We start from the raw sequence: 9,780 nt of genomic DNA, 5'->3' as shown, positions 1-9,780 counted from the left end.
CGAAGTGCTTCATTTGGCAGCTGATTTAAATAGCCAACGCTTGACATCCTCTTTCGCTTACGGCCATACCACCCTGGAAATGCCCGATCTCATCTGAACTCGGAAGTAAAGCAGGGTCGGGCCTGGTTAGTACTTGGATGGGAGACCGCCTGGGAATACCAGGTGCTGTAAGCTTTTCGAAGTGCTTCATTTGGCAGCTGATTTAAATAGCCAACGCTTGACATCCTCTTTCGCTTACGGCCATACCACCCTGGAAATGCCCGATCTCATCTGAACTCGGAAGTAAAGCAGGGTCGGGCCTGGTTAGTACTTGGATGGGAGACCGCCTGGGAATACCAGGTGCTGTAAGCTTTTCGAAGTGCTTCATTTGGCAGCTGATTTAAATAGCCAACGCTTGACATCCTCTTTCGCTTACGGCCATACCACCCTGGAAATGCCCGATCTCATCTGAACTCGGAAGTAAAGCAGGGTCGGGCCTGGTTAGTACTTGGATGGGAGACCGCCTGGGAATACCAGGTGCTGTAAGCTTTTCGAAGTGCTTCATTTGGCAGCTGATTTAAATAGCCAACGCTTGACATCCTCTTTCGCTTACGGCCATACCACCCTGGAAATGCCCGATCTCATCTGAACTCGGAAGTAAAGCAGGGTCGGGCCTGGTTAGTACTTGGATGGGAGACCGCCTGGGAATACCAGGTGCTGTAAGCTTTTCGAAGTGCTTCATTTGGCAGCTGATTTAAATAGCCAACGCTTGACATCCTCTTTCGCTTACGGCCATACCACCCTGGAAATGCCCGATCTCATCTGAACTCGGAAGTAAAGCAGGGTCGGGCCTGGTTAGTACTTGGATGGGAGACCGCCTGGGAATACCAGGTGCTGTAAGCTTTTCGAAGTGCTTCATTTGGCAGCTGATTTAAATAGCCAACGCTTGACATCCTCTTTCGCTTACGGCCATACCACCCTGGAAATGCCCGATCTCATCTGAACTCGGAAGTAAAGCAGGGTCGGGCCTGGTTAGTACTTGGATGGGAGACCGCCTGGGAATACCAGGTGCTGTAAGCTTTTCGAAGTGCTTCATTTGGCAGCTGATTTAAATAGCCAACGCTTGACATCCTCTTTCGCTTACGGCCATACCACCCTGGAAATGCCCGATCTCATCTGAACTCGGAAGTAAAGCAGGGTCGGGCCTGGTTAGTACTTGGATGGGAGACCGCCTGGGAATACCAGGTGCTGTAAGCTTTTCGAAGTGCTTCATTTGGCAGCTGATTTAAATAGCCAACGCTTGACATCCTCTTTCGCTTACGGCCATACCACCCTGGAAATGCCCGATCTCATCTGAACTCGGAAGTAAAGCAGGGTCGGGCCTGGTTAGTACTTGGATGGGAGACCGCCTGGGAATACCAGGTGCTGTAAGCTTTTCGAAGTGCTTCATTTGGCAGCTGATTTAAATAGCCAACGCTTGACATCCTCTTTCGCTTACGGCCATACCACCCTGGAAATGCCCGATCTCATCTGAACTCGGAAGTAAAGCAGGGTCGGGCCTGGTTAGTACTTGGATGGGAGACCGCCTGGGAATACCAGGTGCTGTAAGCTTTTCGAAGTGCTTCATTTGGCAGCTGATTTAAATAGCCAACGCTTGACATCCTCTTTCGCTTACGGCCATACCACCCTGGAAATGCCCGATCTCATCTGAACTCGGAAGTAAAGCAGGGTCGGGCCTGGTTAGTACTTGGATGGGAGACCGCCTGGGAATACCAGGTGCTGTAAGCTTTTCGAAGTGCTTCATTTGGCAGCTGATTTAAATAGCCAACGCTTGACATCCTCTTTCGCTTACGGCCATACCACCCTGGAAATGCCCGATCTCATCTGAACTCGGAAGTAAAGCAGGGTCGGGCCTGGTTAGTACTTGGATGGGAGACCGCCTGGGAATACCAGGTGCTGTAAGCTTTTCGAAGTGCTTCATTTGGCAGCTGATTTAAATAGCCAACGCTTGACATCCTCTTTCGCTTACGGCCATACCACCCTGGAAATGCCCGATCTCATCTGAACTCGGAAGTAAAGCAGGGTCGGGCCTGGTTAGTACTTGGATGGGAGACCGCCTGGGAATACCAGGTGCTGTAAGCTTTTCGAAGTGCTTCATTTGGCAGCTGATTTAAATAGCCAACGCTTGACATCCTCTTTCGCTTACGGCCATACCACCCTGGAAATGCCCGATCTCATCTGAACTCGGAAGTAAAGCAGGGTCGGGCCTGGTTAGTACTTGGATGGGAGACCGCCTGGGAATACCAGGTGCTGTAAGCTTTTCGAAGTGCTTCATTTGGCAGCTGATTTAAATAGCCAACGCTTGACATCCTCTTTCGCTTACGGCCATACCACCCTGGAAATGCCCGATCTCATCTGAACTCGGAAGTAAAGCAGGGTCGGGCCTGGTTAGTACTTGGATGGGAGACCGCCTGGGAATACCAGGTGCTGTAAGCTTTTCGAAGTGCTTCATTTGGCAGCTGATTTAAATAGCCAACGCTTGACATCCTCTTTCGCTTACGGCCATACCACCCTGGAAATGCCCGATCTCATCTGAACTCGGAAGTAAAGCAGGGTCGGGCCTGGTTAGTACTTGGATGGGAGACCGCCTGGGAATACCAGGTGCTGTAAGCTTTTCGAAGTGCTTCATTTGGCAGCTGATTTAAATAGCCAACGCTTGACATCCTCTTTCGCTTACGGCCATACCACCCTGGAAATGCCCGATCTCATCTGAACTCGGAAGTAAAGCAGGGTCGGGCCTGGTTAGTACTTGGATGGGAGACCGCCTGGGAATACCAGGTGCTGTAAGCTTTTCGAAGTGCTTCATTTGGCAGCTGATTTAAATAGCCAACGCTTGACATCCTCTTTCGCTTACGGCCATACCACCCTGGAAATGCCCGATCTCATCTGAACTCGGAAGTAAAGCAGGGTCGGGCCTGGTTAGTACTTGGATGGGAGACCGCCTGGGAATACCAGGTGCTGTAAGCTTTTCGAAGTGCTTCATTTGGCAGCTGATTTAAATAGCCAACGCTTGACATCCTCTTTCGCTTACGGCCATACCACCCTGGAAATGCCCGATCTCATCTGAACTCGGAAGTAAAGCAGGGTCGGGCCTGGTTAGTACTTGGATGGGAGACCGCCTGGGAATACCAGGTGCTGTAAGCTTTTCGAAGTGCTTCATTTGGCAGCTGATTTAAATAGCCAACGCTTGACATCCTCTTTCGCTTACGGCCATACCACCCTGGAAATGCCCGATCTCATCTGAACTCGGAAGTAAAGCAGGGTCGGGCCTGGTTAGTACTTGGATGGGAGACCGCCTGGGAATACCAGGTGCTGTAAGCTTTTCGAAGTGCTTCATTTGGCAGCTGATTTAAATAGCCAACGCTTGACATCCTCTTTCGCTTACGGCCATACCACCCTGGAAATGCCCGATCTCATCTGAACTCGGAAGTAAAGCAGGGTCGGGCCTGGTTAGTACTTGGATGGGAGACCGCCTGGGAATACCAGGTGCTGTAAGCTTTTCGAAGTGCTTCATTTGGCAGCTGATTTAAATAGCCAACGCTTGACATCCTCTTTCGCTTACGGCCATACCACCCTGGAAATGCCCGATCTCATCTGAACTCGGAAGTAAAGCAGGGTCGGGCCTGGTTAGTACTTGGATGGGAGACCGCCTGGGAATACCAGGTGCTGTAAGCTTTTCGAAGTGCTTCATTTGGCAGCTGATTTAAATAGCCAACGCTTGACATCCTCTTTCGCTTACGGCCATACCACCCTGGAAATGCCCGATCTCATCTGAACTCGGAAGTAAAGCAGGGTCGGGCCTGGTTAGTACTTGGATGGGAGACCGCCTGGGAATACCAGGTGCTGTAAGCTTTTCGAAGTGCTTCATTTGGCAGCTGATTTAAATAGCCAACGCTTGACATCCTCTTTCGCTTACGGCCATACCACCCTGGAAATGCCCGATCTCATCTGAACTCGGAAGTAAAGCAGGGTCGGGCCTGGTTAGTACTTGGATGGGAGACCGCCTGGGAATACCAGGTGCTGTAAGCTTTTCGAAGTGCTTCATTTGGCAGCTGATTTAAATAGCCAACGCTTGACATCCTCTTTCGCTTACGGCCATACCACCCTGGAAATGCCCGATCTCATCTGAACTCGGAAGTAAAGCAGGGTCGGGCCTGGTTAGTACTTGGATGGGAGACCGCCTGGGAATACCAGGTGCTGTAAGCTTTTCGAAGTGCTTCATTTGGCAGCTGATTTAAATAGCCAACGCTTGACATCCTCTTTCGCTTACGGCCATACCACCCTGGAAATGCCCGATCTCATCTGAACTCGGAAGTAAAGCAGGGTCGGGCCTGGTTAGTACTTGGATGGGAGACCGCCTGGGAATACCAGGTGCTGTAAGCTTTTCGAAGTGCTTCATTTGGCAGCTGATTTAAATAGCCAACGCTTGACATCCTCTTTCGCTTACGGCCATACCACCCTGGAAATGCCCGATCTCATCTGAACTCGGAAGTAAAGCAGGGTCGGGCCTGGTTAGTACTTGGATGGGAGACCGCCTGGGAATACCAGGTGCTGTAAGCTTTTCGAAGTGCTTCATTTGGCAGCTGATTTAAATAGCCAACGCTTGACATCCTCTTTCGCTTACGGCCATACCACCCTGGAAATGCCCGATCTCATCTGAACTCGGAAGTAAAGCAGGGTCGGGCCTGGTTAGTACTTGGATGGGAGACCGCCTGGGAATACCAGGTGCTGTAAGCTTTTCGAAGTGCTTCATTTGGCAGCTGATTTAAATAGCCAACGCTTGACATCCTCTTTCGCTTACGGCCATACCACCCTGGAAATGCCCGATCTCATCTGAACTCGGAAGTAAAGCAGGGTCGGGCCTGGTTAGTACTTGGATGGGAGACCGCCTGGGAATACCAGGTGCTGTAAGCTTTTCGAAGTGCTTCATTTGGCAGCTGATTTAAATAGCCAACGCTTGACATCCTCTTTCGCTTACGGCCATACCACCCTGGAAATGCCCGATCTCATCTGAACTCGGAAGTAAAGCAGGGTCGGGCCTGGTTAGTACTTGGATGGGAGACCGCCTGGGAATACCAGGTGCTGTAAGCTTTTCGAAGTGCTTCATTTGGCAGCTGATTTAAATAGCCAACGCTTGACATCCTCTTTCGCTTACGGCCATACCACCCTGGAAATGCCCGATCTCATCTGAACTCGGAAGTAAAGCAGGGTCGGGCCTGGTTAGTACTTGGATGGGAGACCGCCTGGGAATACCAGGTGCTGTAAGCTTTTCGAAGTGCTTCATTTGGCAGCTGATTTAAATAGCCAACGCTTGACATCCTCTTTCGCTTACGGCCATACCACCCTGGAAATGCCCGATCTCATCTGAACTCGGAAGTAAAGCAGGGTCGGGCCTGGTTAGTACTTGGATGGGAGACCGCCTGGGAATACCAGGTGCTGTAAGCTTTTCGAAGTGCTTCATTTGGCAGCTGATTTAAATAGCCAACGCTTGACATCCTCTTTCGCTTACGGCCATACCACCCTGGAAATGCCCGATCTCATCTGAACTCGGAAGTAAAGCAGGGTCGGGCCTGGTTAGTACTTGGATGGGAGACCGCCTGGGAATACCAGGTGCTGTAAGCTTTTCGAAGTGCTTCATTTGGCAGCTGATTTAAATAGCCAACGCTTGACATCCTCTTTCGCTTACGGCCATACCACCCTGGAAATGCCCGATCTCATCTGAACTCGGAAGTAAAGCAGGGTCGGGCCTGGTTAGTACTTGGATGGGAGACCGCCTGGGAATACCAGGTGCTGTAAGCTTTTCGAAGTGCTTCATTTGGCAGCTGATTTAAATAGCCAACGCTTGACATCCTCTTTCGCTTACGGCCATACCACCCTGGAAATGCCCGATCTCATCTGAACTCGGAAGTAAAGCAGGGTCGGGCCTGGTTAGTACTTGGATGGGAGACCGCCTGGGAATACCAGGTGCTGTAAGCTTTTCGAAGTGCTTCATTTGGCAGCTGATTTAAATAGCCAACGCTTGACATCCTCTTTCGCTTACGGCCATACCACCCTGGAAATGCCCGATCTCATCTGAACTCGGAAGTAAAGCAGGGTCGGGCCTGGTTAGTACTTGGATGGGAGACCGCCTGGGAATACCAGGTGCTGTAAGCTTTTCGAAGTGCTTCATTTGGCAGCTGATTTAAATAGCCAACGCTTGACATCCTCTTTCGCTTACGGCCATACCACCCTGGAAATGCCCGATCTCATCTGAACTCGGAAGTAAAGCAGGGTCGGGCCTGGTTAGTACTTGGATGGGAGACCGCCTGGGAATACCAGGTGCTGTAAGCTTTTCGAAGTGCTTCATTTGGCAGCTGATTTAAATAGCCAACGCTTGACATCCTCTTTCGCTTACGGCCATACCACCCTGGAAATGCCCGATCTCATCTGAACTCGGAAGTAAAGCAGGGTCGGGCCTGGTTAGTACTTGGATGGGAGACCGCCTGGGAATACCAGGTGCTGTAAGCTTTTCGAAGTGCTTCATTTGGCAGCTGATTTAAATAGCCAACGCTTGACATCCTCTTTCGCTTACGGCCATACCACCCTGGAAATGCCCGATCTCATCTGAACTCGGAAGTAAAGCAGGGTCGGGCCTGGTTAGTACTTGGATGGGAGACCGCCTGGGAATACCAGGTGCTGTAAGCTTTTCGAAGTGCTTCATTTGGCAGCTGATTTAAATAGCCAACGCTTGACATCCTCTTTCGCTTACGGCCATACCACCCTGGAAATGCCCGATCTCATCTGAACTCGGAAGTAAAGCAGGGTCGGGCCTGGTTAGTACTTGGATGGGAGACCGCCTGGGAATACCAGGTGCTGTAAGCTTTTCGAAGTGCTTCATTTGGCAGCTGATTTAAATAGCCAACGCTTGACATCCTCTTTCGCTTACGGCCATACCACCCTGGAAATGCCCGATCTCATCTGAACTCGGAAGTAAAGCAGGGTCGGGCCTGGTTAGTACTTGGATGGGAGACCGCCTGGGAATACCAGGTGCTGTAAGCTTTTCGAAGTGCTTCATTTGGCAGCTGATTTAAATAGCCAACGCTTGACATCCTCTTTCGCTTACGGCCATACCACCCTGGAAATGCCCGATCTCATCTGAACTCGGAAGTAAAGCAGGGTCGGGCCTGGTTAGTACTTGGATGGGAGACCGCCTGGGAATACCAGGTGCTGTAAGCTTTTCGAAGTGCTTCATTTGGCAGCTGATTTAAATAGCCAACGCTTGACATCCTCTTTCGCTTACGGCCATACCACCCTGGAAATGCCCGATCTCATCTGAACTCGGAAGTAAAGCAGGGTCGGGCCTGGTTAGTACTTGGATGGGAGACCGCCTGGGAATACCAGGTGCTGTAAGCTTTTCGAAGTGCTTCATTTGGCAGCTGATTTAAATAGCCAACGCTTGACATCCTCTTTCGCTTACGGCCATACCACCCTGGAAATGCCCGATCTCATCTGAACTCGGAAGTAAAGCAGGGTCGGGCCTGGTTAGTACTTGGATGGGAGACCGCCTGGGAATACCAGGTGCTGTAAGCTTTTCGAAGTGCTTCATTTGGCAGCTGATTTAAATAGCCAACGCTTGACATCCTCTTTCGCTTACGGCCATACCACCCTGGAAATGCCCGATCTCATCTGAACTCGGAAGTAAAGCAGGGTCGGGCCTGGTTAGTACTTGGATGGGAGACCGCCTGGGAATACCAGGTGCTGTAAGCTTTTCGAAGTGCTTCATTTGGCAGCTGATTTAAATAGCCAACGCTTGACATCCTCTTTCGCTTACGGCCATACCACCCTGGAAATGCCCGATCTCATCTGAACTCGGAAGTAAAGCAGGGTCGGGCCTGGTTAGTACTTGGATGGGAGACCGCCTGGGAATACCAGGTGCTGTAAGCTTTTCGAAGTGCTTCATTTGGCAGCTGATTTAAATAGCCAACGCTTGACATCCTCTTTCGCTTACGGCCATACCACCCTGGAAATGCCCGATCTCATCTGAACTCGGAAGTAAAGCAGGGTCGGGCCTGGTTAGTACTTGGATGGGAGACCGCCTGGGAATACCAGGTGCTGTAAGCTTTTCGAAGTGCTTCATTTGGCAGCTGATTTAAATAGCCAACGCTTGACATCCTCTTTCGCTTACGGCCATACCACCCTGGAAATGCCCGATCTCATCTGAACTCGGAAGTAAAGCAGGGTCGGGCCTGGTTAGTACTTGGATGGGAGACCGCCTGGGAATACCAGGTGCTGTAAGCTTTTCGAAGTGCTTCATTTGGCAGCTGATTTAAATAGCCAACGCTTGACATCCTCTTTCGCTTACGGCCATACCACCCTGGAAATGCCCGATCTCATCTGAACTCGGAAGTAAAGCAGGGTCGGGCCTGGTTAGTACTTGGATGGGAGACCGCCTGGGAATACCAGGTGCTGTAAGCTTTTCGAAGTGCTTCATTTGGCAGCTGATTTAAATAGCCAACGCTTGACATCCTCTTTCGCTTACGGCCATACCACCCTGGAAATGCCCGATCTCATCTGAACTCGGAAGTAAAGCAGGGTCGGGCCTGGTTAGTACTTGGATGGGAGACCGCCTGGGAATACCAGGTGCTGTAAGCTTTTCGAAGTGCTTCATTTGGCAGCTGATTTAAATAGCCAACGCTTGACATCCTCTTTCGCTTACGGCCATACCACCCTGGAAATGCCCGATCTCATCTGAACTCGGAAGTAAAGCAGGGTCGGGCCTGGTTAGTACTTGGATGGGAGACCGCCTGGGAATACCAGGTGCTGTAAGCTTTTCGAAGTGCTTCATTTGGCAGCTGATTTAAATAGCCAACGCTTGACATCCTCTTTCGCTTACGGCCATACCACCCTGGAAATGCCCGATCTCATCTGAACTCGGAAGTAAAGCAGGGTCGGGCCTGGTTAGTACTTGGATGGGAGACCGCCTGGGAATACCAGGTGCTGTAAGCTTTTCGAAGTGCTTCATTTGGCAGCTGATTTAAATAGCCAACGCTTGACATCCTCTTTCGCTTACGGCCATACCACCCTGGAAATGCCCGATCTCATCTGAACTCGGAAGTAAAGCAGGGTCGGGCCTGGTTAGTACTTGGATGGGAGACCGCCTGGGAATACCAGGTGCTGTAAGCTTTTCGAAGTGCTTCATTTGGCAGCTGATTTAAATAGCCAACGCTTGACATCCTCTTTCGCTTACGGCCATACCACCCTGGAAATGCCCGATCTCATCTGAACTCGGAAGTAAAGCAGGGTCGGGCCTGGTTAGTACTTGGATGGGAGACCGCCTGGGAATACCAGGTGCTGTAAGCTTTTCGAAGTGCTTCATTTGGCAGCTGATTTAAATAGCCAACGCTTGACATCCTCTTTCGCTTACGGCCATACCACCCTGGAAATGCCCGATCTCATCTGAACTCGGAAGTAAAGCAGGGTCGGGCCTGGTTAGTACTTGGATGGGAGACCGCCTGGGAATACCAGGTGCTGTAAGCTTTTCGAAGTGCTTCATTTGGCAGCTGATTTAAATAGCCAACGCTTGACATCCTCTTTCGCTTACGGCCATACCACCCTGGAAATGCCCGATCTCATCTGAACTCGGAAGTAAAGCAGGGTCGGGCCTGGTTAGTACTTGGATGGGAGACCGCCTGGGAATACCAGGTGCTGTAAGCTTTTCGAAGTGCTTCATTTGGCAGCTGATTTAAATAGCCAACGCTTGAC

At 50.8% G+C, this 9,780-nt stretch overlaps 1 protein-coding gene and 55 non-coding genes across 57 annotated transcripts in view; 55 read left to right on the top strand and 1 right to left on the bottom strand.

Annotated features, from left to right (window-relative positions):
- LOC137491103 (uncharacterized) overlaps positions 1–9,780 on the bottom strand; it is a 1,183,352-nt gene that overhangs the window by 723,067 nt on the left and 450,505 nt on the right. The gene's annotated exons all lie outside the window — the stretch shown is intronic.
- LOC141382704 (5S ribosomal RNA) lies at positions 56–174 on the top strand. Its single transcript, XR_012403642.1, has one exon. It is a non-coding gene; the product is annotated as a 5S ribosomal RNA (ribosomal RNA).
- On the top strand, positions 233–351 carry LOC137492266 (5S ribosomal RNA). Its single transcript, XR_011012238.1, has one exon. It is a non-coding gene; the product is annotated as a 5S ribosomal RNA (ribosomal RNA).
- LOC137492267 (5S ribosomal RNA) lies at positions 410–528 on the top strand. The gene has a single exon (XR_011012239.1). It is a non-coding gene; the product is annotated as a 5S ribosomal RNA (ribosomal RNA).
- LOC141382703 (5S ribosomal RNA) lies at positions 587–705 on the top strand. The gene has a single exon (XR_012403640.1). It is a non-coding gene; the product is annotated as a 5S ribosomal RNA (ribosomal RNA).
- Positions 764–882, top strand: LOC141382702 (5S ribosomal RNA). Its single transcript, XR_012403639.1, has one exon. It is a non-coding gene; the product is annotated as a 5S ribosomal RNA (ribosomal RNA).
- LOC137492269 (5S ribosomal RNA) lies at positions 941–1,059 on the top strand. Its single transcript, XR_011012241.1, has one exon. It is a non-coding gene; the product is annotated as a 5S ribosomal RNA (ribosomal RNA).
- LOC141382701 (5S ribosomal RNA) lies at positions 1,118–1,236 on the top strand. Its single transcript, XR_012403638.1, has one exon. It is a non-coding gene; the product is annotated as a 5S ribosomal RNA (ribosomal RNA).
- Positions 1,295–1,413, top strand: LOC141382700 (5S ribosomal RNA). The gene has a single exon (XR_012403637.1). It is a non-coding gene; the product is annotated as a 5S ribosomal RNA (ribosomal RNA).
- Positions 1,472–1,590, top strand: LOC137493535 (5S ribosomal RNA). Its single transcript, XR_011013507.2, has one exon. It is a non-coding gene; the product is annotated as a 5S ribosomal RNA (ribosomal RNA).
- LOC137493982 (5S ribosomal RNA) lies at positions 1,649–1,767 on the top strand. Its single transcript, XR_011013957.2, has one exon. It is a non-coding gene; the product is annotated as a 5S ribosomal RNA (ribosomal RNA).
- LOC141382699 (5S ribosomal RNA) lies at positions 1,826–1,944 on the top strand. The gene has a single exon (XR_012403636.1). It is a non-coding gene; the product is annotated as a 5S ribosomal RNA (ribosomal RNA).
- Positions 2,003–2,121, top strand: LOC137492273 (5S ribosomal RNA). The gene has a single exon (XR_011012245.1). It is a non-coding gene; the product is annotated as a 5S ribosomal RNA (ribosomal RNA).
- LOC141382698 (5S ribosomal RNA) lies at positions 2,180–2,298 on the top strand. The gene has a single exon (XR_012403635.1). It is a non-coding gene; the product is annotated as a 5S ribosomal RNA (ribosomal RNA).
- LOC141382697 (5S ribosomal RNA) lies at positions 2,357–2,475 on the top strand. Its single transcript, XR_012403634.1, has one exon. It is a non-coding gene; the product is annotated as a 5S ribosomal RNA (ribosomal RNA).
- On the top strand, positions 2,534–2,652 carry LOC141382696 (5S ribosomal RNA). The gene has a single exon (XR_012403633.1). It is a non-coding gene; the product is annotated as a 5S ribosomal RNA (ribosomal RNA).
- On the top strand, positions 2,711–2,829 carry LOC141382695 (5S ribosomal RNA). Its single transcript, XR_012403631.1, has one exon. It is a non-coding gene; the product is annotated as a 5S ribosomal RNA (ribosomal RNA).
- On the top strand, positions 2,888–3,006 carry LOC141382694 (5S ribosomal RNA). Its single transcript, XR_012403630.1, has one exon. It is a non-coding gene; the product is annotated as a 5S ribosomal RNA (ribosomal RNA).
- On the top strand, positions 3,065–3,183 carry LOC141382693 (5S ribosomal RNA). The gene has a single exon (XR_012403629.1). It is a non-coding gene; the product is annotated as a 5S ribosomal RNA (ribosomal RNA).
- LOC141382692 (5S ribosomal RNA) lies at positions 3,242–3,360 on the top strand. Its single transcript, XR_012403628.1, has one exon. It is a non-coding gene; the product is annotated as a 5S ribosomal RNA (ribosomal RNA).
- On the top strand, positions 3,419–3,537 carry LOC141382691 (5S ribosomal RNA). The gene has a single exon (XR_012403627.1). It is a non-coding gene; the product is annotated as a 5S ribosomal RNA (ribosomal RNA).
- On the top strand, positions 3,596–3,714 carry LOC141382690 (5S ribosomal RNA). Its single transcript, XR_012403625.1, has one exon. It is a non-coding gene; the product is annotated as a 5S ribosomal RNA (ribosomal RNA).
- LOC137493812 (5S ribosomal RNA) lies at positions 3,773–3,891 on the top strand. The gene has a single exon (XR_011013786.2). It is a non-coding gene; the product is annotated as a 5S ribosomal RNA (ribosomal RNA).
- On the top strand, positions 3,950–4,068 carry LOC141382689 (5S ribosomal RNA). The gene has a single exon (XR_012403624.1). It is a non-coding gene; the product is annotated as a 5S ribosomal RNA (ribosomal RNA).
- On the top strand, positions 4,127–4,245 carry LOC137492283 (5S ribosomal RNA). The gene has a single exon (XR_011012256.1). It is a non-coding gene; the product is annotated as a 5S ribosomal RNA (ribosomal RNA).
- LOC137492284 (5S ribosomal RNA) lies at positions 4,304–4,422 on the top strand. The gene has a single exon (XR_011012257.1). It is a non-coding gene; the product is annotated as a 5S ribosomal RNA (ribosomal RNA).
- LOC137492285 (5S ribosomal RNA) lies at positions 4,481–4,599 on the top strand. Its single transcript, XR_011012258.1, has one exon. It is a non-coding gene; the product is annotated as a 5S ribosomal RNA (ribosomal RNA).
- Positions 4,658–4,776, top strand: LOC137492286 (5S ribosomal RNA). The gene has a single exon (XR_011012259.1). It is a non-coding gene; the product is annotated as a 5S ribosomal RNA (ribosomal RNA).
- On the top strand, positions 4,835–4,953 carry LOC141382688 (5S ribosomal RNA). Its single transcript, XR_012403623.1, has one exon. It is a non-coding gene; the product is annotated as a 5S ribosomal RNA (ribosomal RNA).
- Positions 5,012–5,130, top strand: LOC141382687 (5S ribosomal RNA). Its single transcript, XR_012403622.1, has one exon. It is a non-coding gene; the product is annotated as a 5S ribosomal RNA (ribosomal RNA).
- On the top strand, positions 5,189–5,307 carry LOC137492289 (5S ribosomal RNA). The gene has a single exon (XR_011012262.1). It is a non-coding gene; the product is annotated as a 5S ribosomal RNA (ribosomal RNA).
- Positions 5,366–5,484, top strand: LOC141382686 (5S ribosomal RNA). The gene has a single exon (XR_012403621.1). It is a non-coding gene; the product is annotated as a 5S ribosomal RNA (ribosomal RNA).
- On the top strand, positions 5,543–5,661 carry LOC141382685 (5S ribosomal RNA). The gene has a single exon (XR_012403620.1). It is a non-coding gene; the product is annotated as a 5S ribosomal RNA (ribosomal RNA).
- On the top strand, positions 5,720–5,838 carry LOC137492292 (5S ribosomal RNA). The gene has a single exon (XR_011012265.1). It is a non-coding gene; the product is annotated as a 5S ribosomal RNA (ribosomal RNA).
- On the top strand, positions 5,897–6,015 carry LOC141382684 (5S ribosomal RNA). Its single transcript, XR_012403619.1, has one exon. It is a non-coding gene; the product is annotated as a 5S ribosomal RNA (ribosomal RNA).
- LOC141382683 (5S ribosomal RNA) lies at positions 6,074–6,192 on the top strand. The gene has a single exon (XR_012403618.1). It is a non-coding gene; the product is annotated as a 5S ribosomal RNA (ribosomal RNA).
- On the top strand, positions 6,251–6,369 carry LOC141382682 (5S ribosomal RNA). Its single transcript, XR_012403617.1, has one exon. It is a non-coding gene; the product is annotated as a 5S ribosomal RNA (ribosomal RNA).
- On the top strand, positions 6,428–6,546 carry LOC141382681 (5S ribosomal RNA). Its single transcript, XR_012403616.1, has one exon. It is a non-coding gene; the product is annotated as a 5S ribosomal RNA (ribosomal RNA).
- Positions 6,605–6,723, top strand: LOC141382680 (5S ribosomal RNA). The gene has a single exon (XR_012403615.1). It is a non-coding gene; the product is annotated as a 5S ribosomal RNA (ribosomal RNA).
- On the top strand, positions 6,782–6,900 carry LOC137492297 (5S ribosomal RNA). Its single transcript, XR_011012270.1, has one exon. It is a non-coding gene; the product is annotated as a 5S ribosomal RNA (ribosomal RNA).
- On the top strand, positions 6,959–7,077 carry LOC141382679 (5S ribosomal RNA). Its single transcript, XR_012403614.1, has one exon. It is a non-coding gene; the product is annotated as a 5S ribosomal RNA (ribosomal RNA).
- On the top strand, positions 7,136–7,254 carry LOC137492299 (5S ribosomal RNA). The gene has a single exon (XR_011012272.1). It is a non-coding gene; the product is annotated as a 5S ribosomal RNA (ribosomal RNA).
- LOC141382678 (5S ribosomal RNA) lies at positions 7,313–7,431 on the top strand. The gene has a single exon (XR_012403613.1). It is a non-coding gene; the product is annotated as a 5S ribosomal RNA (ribosomal RNA).
- Positions 7,490–7,608, top strand: LOC141382677 (5S ribosomal RNA). Its single transcript, XR_012403612.1, has one exon. It is a non-coding gene; the product is annotated as a 5S ribosomal RNA (ribosomal RNA).
- On the top strand, positions 7,667–7,785 carry LOC141382676 (5S ribosomal RNA). The gene has a single exon (XR_012403611.1). It is a non-coding gene; the product is annotated as a 5S ribosomal RNA (ribosomal RNA).
- On the top strand, positions 7,844–7,962 carry LOC141382675 (5S ribosomal RNA). Its single transcript, XR_012403610.1, has one exon. It is a non-coding gene; the product is annotated as a 5S ribosomal RNA (ribosomal RNA).
- LOC141382674 (5S ribosomal RNA) lies at positions 8,021–8,139 on the top strand. The gene has a single exon (XR_012403609.1). It is a non-coding gene; the product is annotated as a 5S ribosomal RNA (ribosomal RNA).
- Positions 8,198–8,316, top strand: LOC141382673 (5S ribosomal RNA). Its single transcript, XR_012403608.1, has one exon. It is a non-coding gene; the product is annotated as a 5S ribosomal RNA (ribosomal RNA).
- Positions 8,375–8,493, top strand: LOC141382672 (5S ribosomal RNA). The gene has a single exon (XR_012403607.1). It is a non-coding gene; the product is annotated as a 5S ribosomal RNA (ribosomal RNA).
- On the top strand, positions 8,552–8,670 carry LOC141382671 (5S ribosomal RNA). Its single transcript, XR_012403606.1, has one exon. It is a non-coding gene; the product is annotated as a 5S ribosomal RNA (ribosomal RNA).
- Positions 8,729–8,847, top strand: LOC141382670 (5S ribosomal RNA). The gene has a single exon (XR_012403605.1). It is a non-coding gene; the product is annotated as a 5S ribosomal RNA (ribosomal RNA).
- On the top strand, positions 8,906–9,024 carry LOC141382669 (5S ribosomal RNA). The gene has a single exon (XR_012403604.1). It is a non-coding gene; the product is annotated as a 5S ribosomal RNA (ribosomal RNA).
- On the top strand, positions 9,083–9,201 carry LOC141382668 (5S ribosomal RNA). The gene has a single exon (XR_012403603.1). It is a non-coding gene; the product is annotated as a 5S ribosomal RNA (ribosomal RNA).
- LOC141382667 (5S ribosomal RNA) lies at positions 9,260–9,378 on the top strand. The gene has a single exon (XR_012403602.1). It is a non-coding gene; the product is annotated as a 5S ribosomal RNA (ribosomal RNA).
- LOC141382666 (5S ribosomal RNA) lies at positions 9,437–9,555 on the top strand. The gene has a single exon (XR_012403601.1). It is a non-coding gene; the product is annotated as a 5S ribosomal RNA (ribosomal RNA).
- Positions 9,614–9,732, top strand: LOC137492311 (5S ribosomal RNA). Its single transcript, XR_011012284.1, has one exon. It is a non-coding gene; the product is annotated as a 5S ribosomal RNA (ribosomal RNA).

This window comes from Danio rerio, chromosome 4 (genome assembly GCF_049306965.1).
Source record: "Danio rerio strain Tuebingen ecotype United States chromosome 4, GRCz12tu, whole genome shotgun sequence".
NCBI classification, from domain to species: Eukaryota; Metazoa; Chordata; class Actinopteri; order Cypriniformes; family Danionidae; genus Danio; species Danio rerio.
The sequence above is the reverse complement of the archived record's forward strand: the minus strand, read 5'-3'. Positions and strand labels throughout refer to the sequence as shown.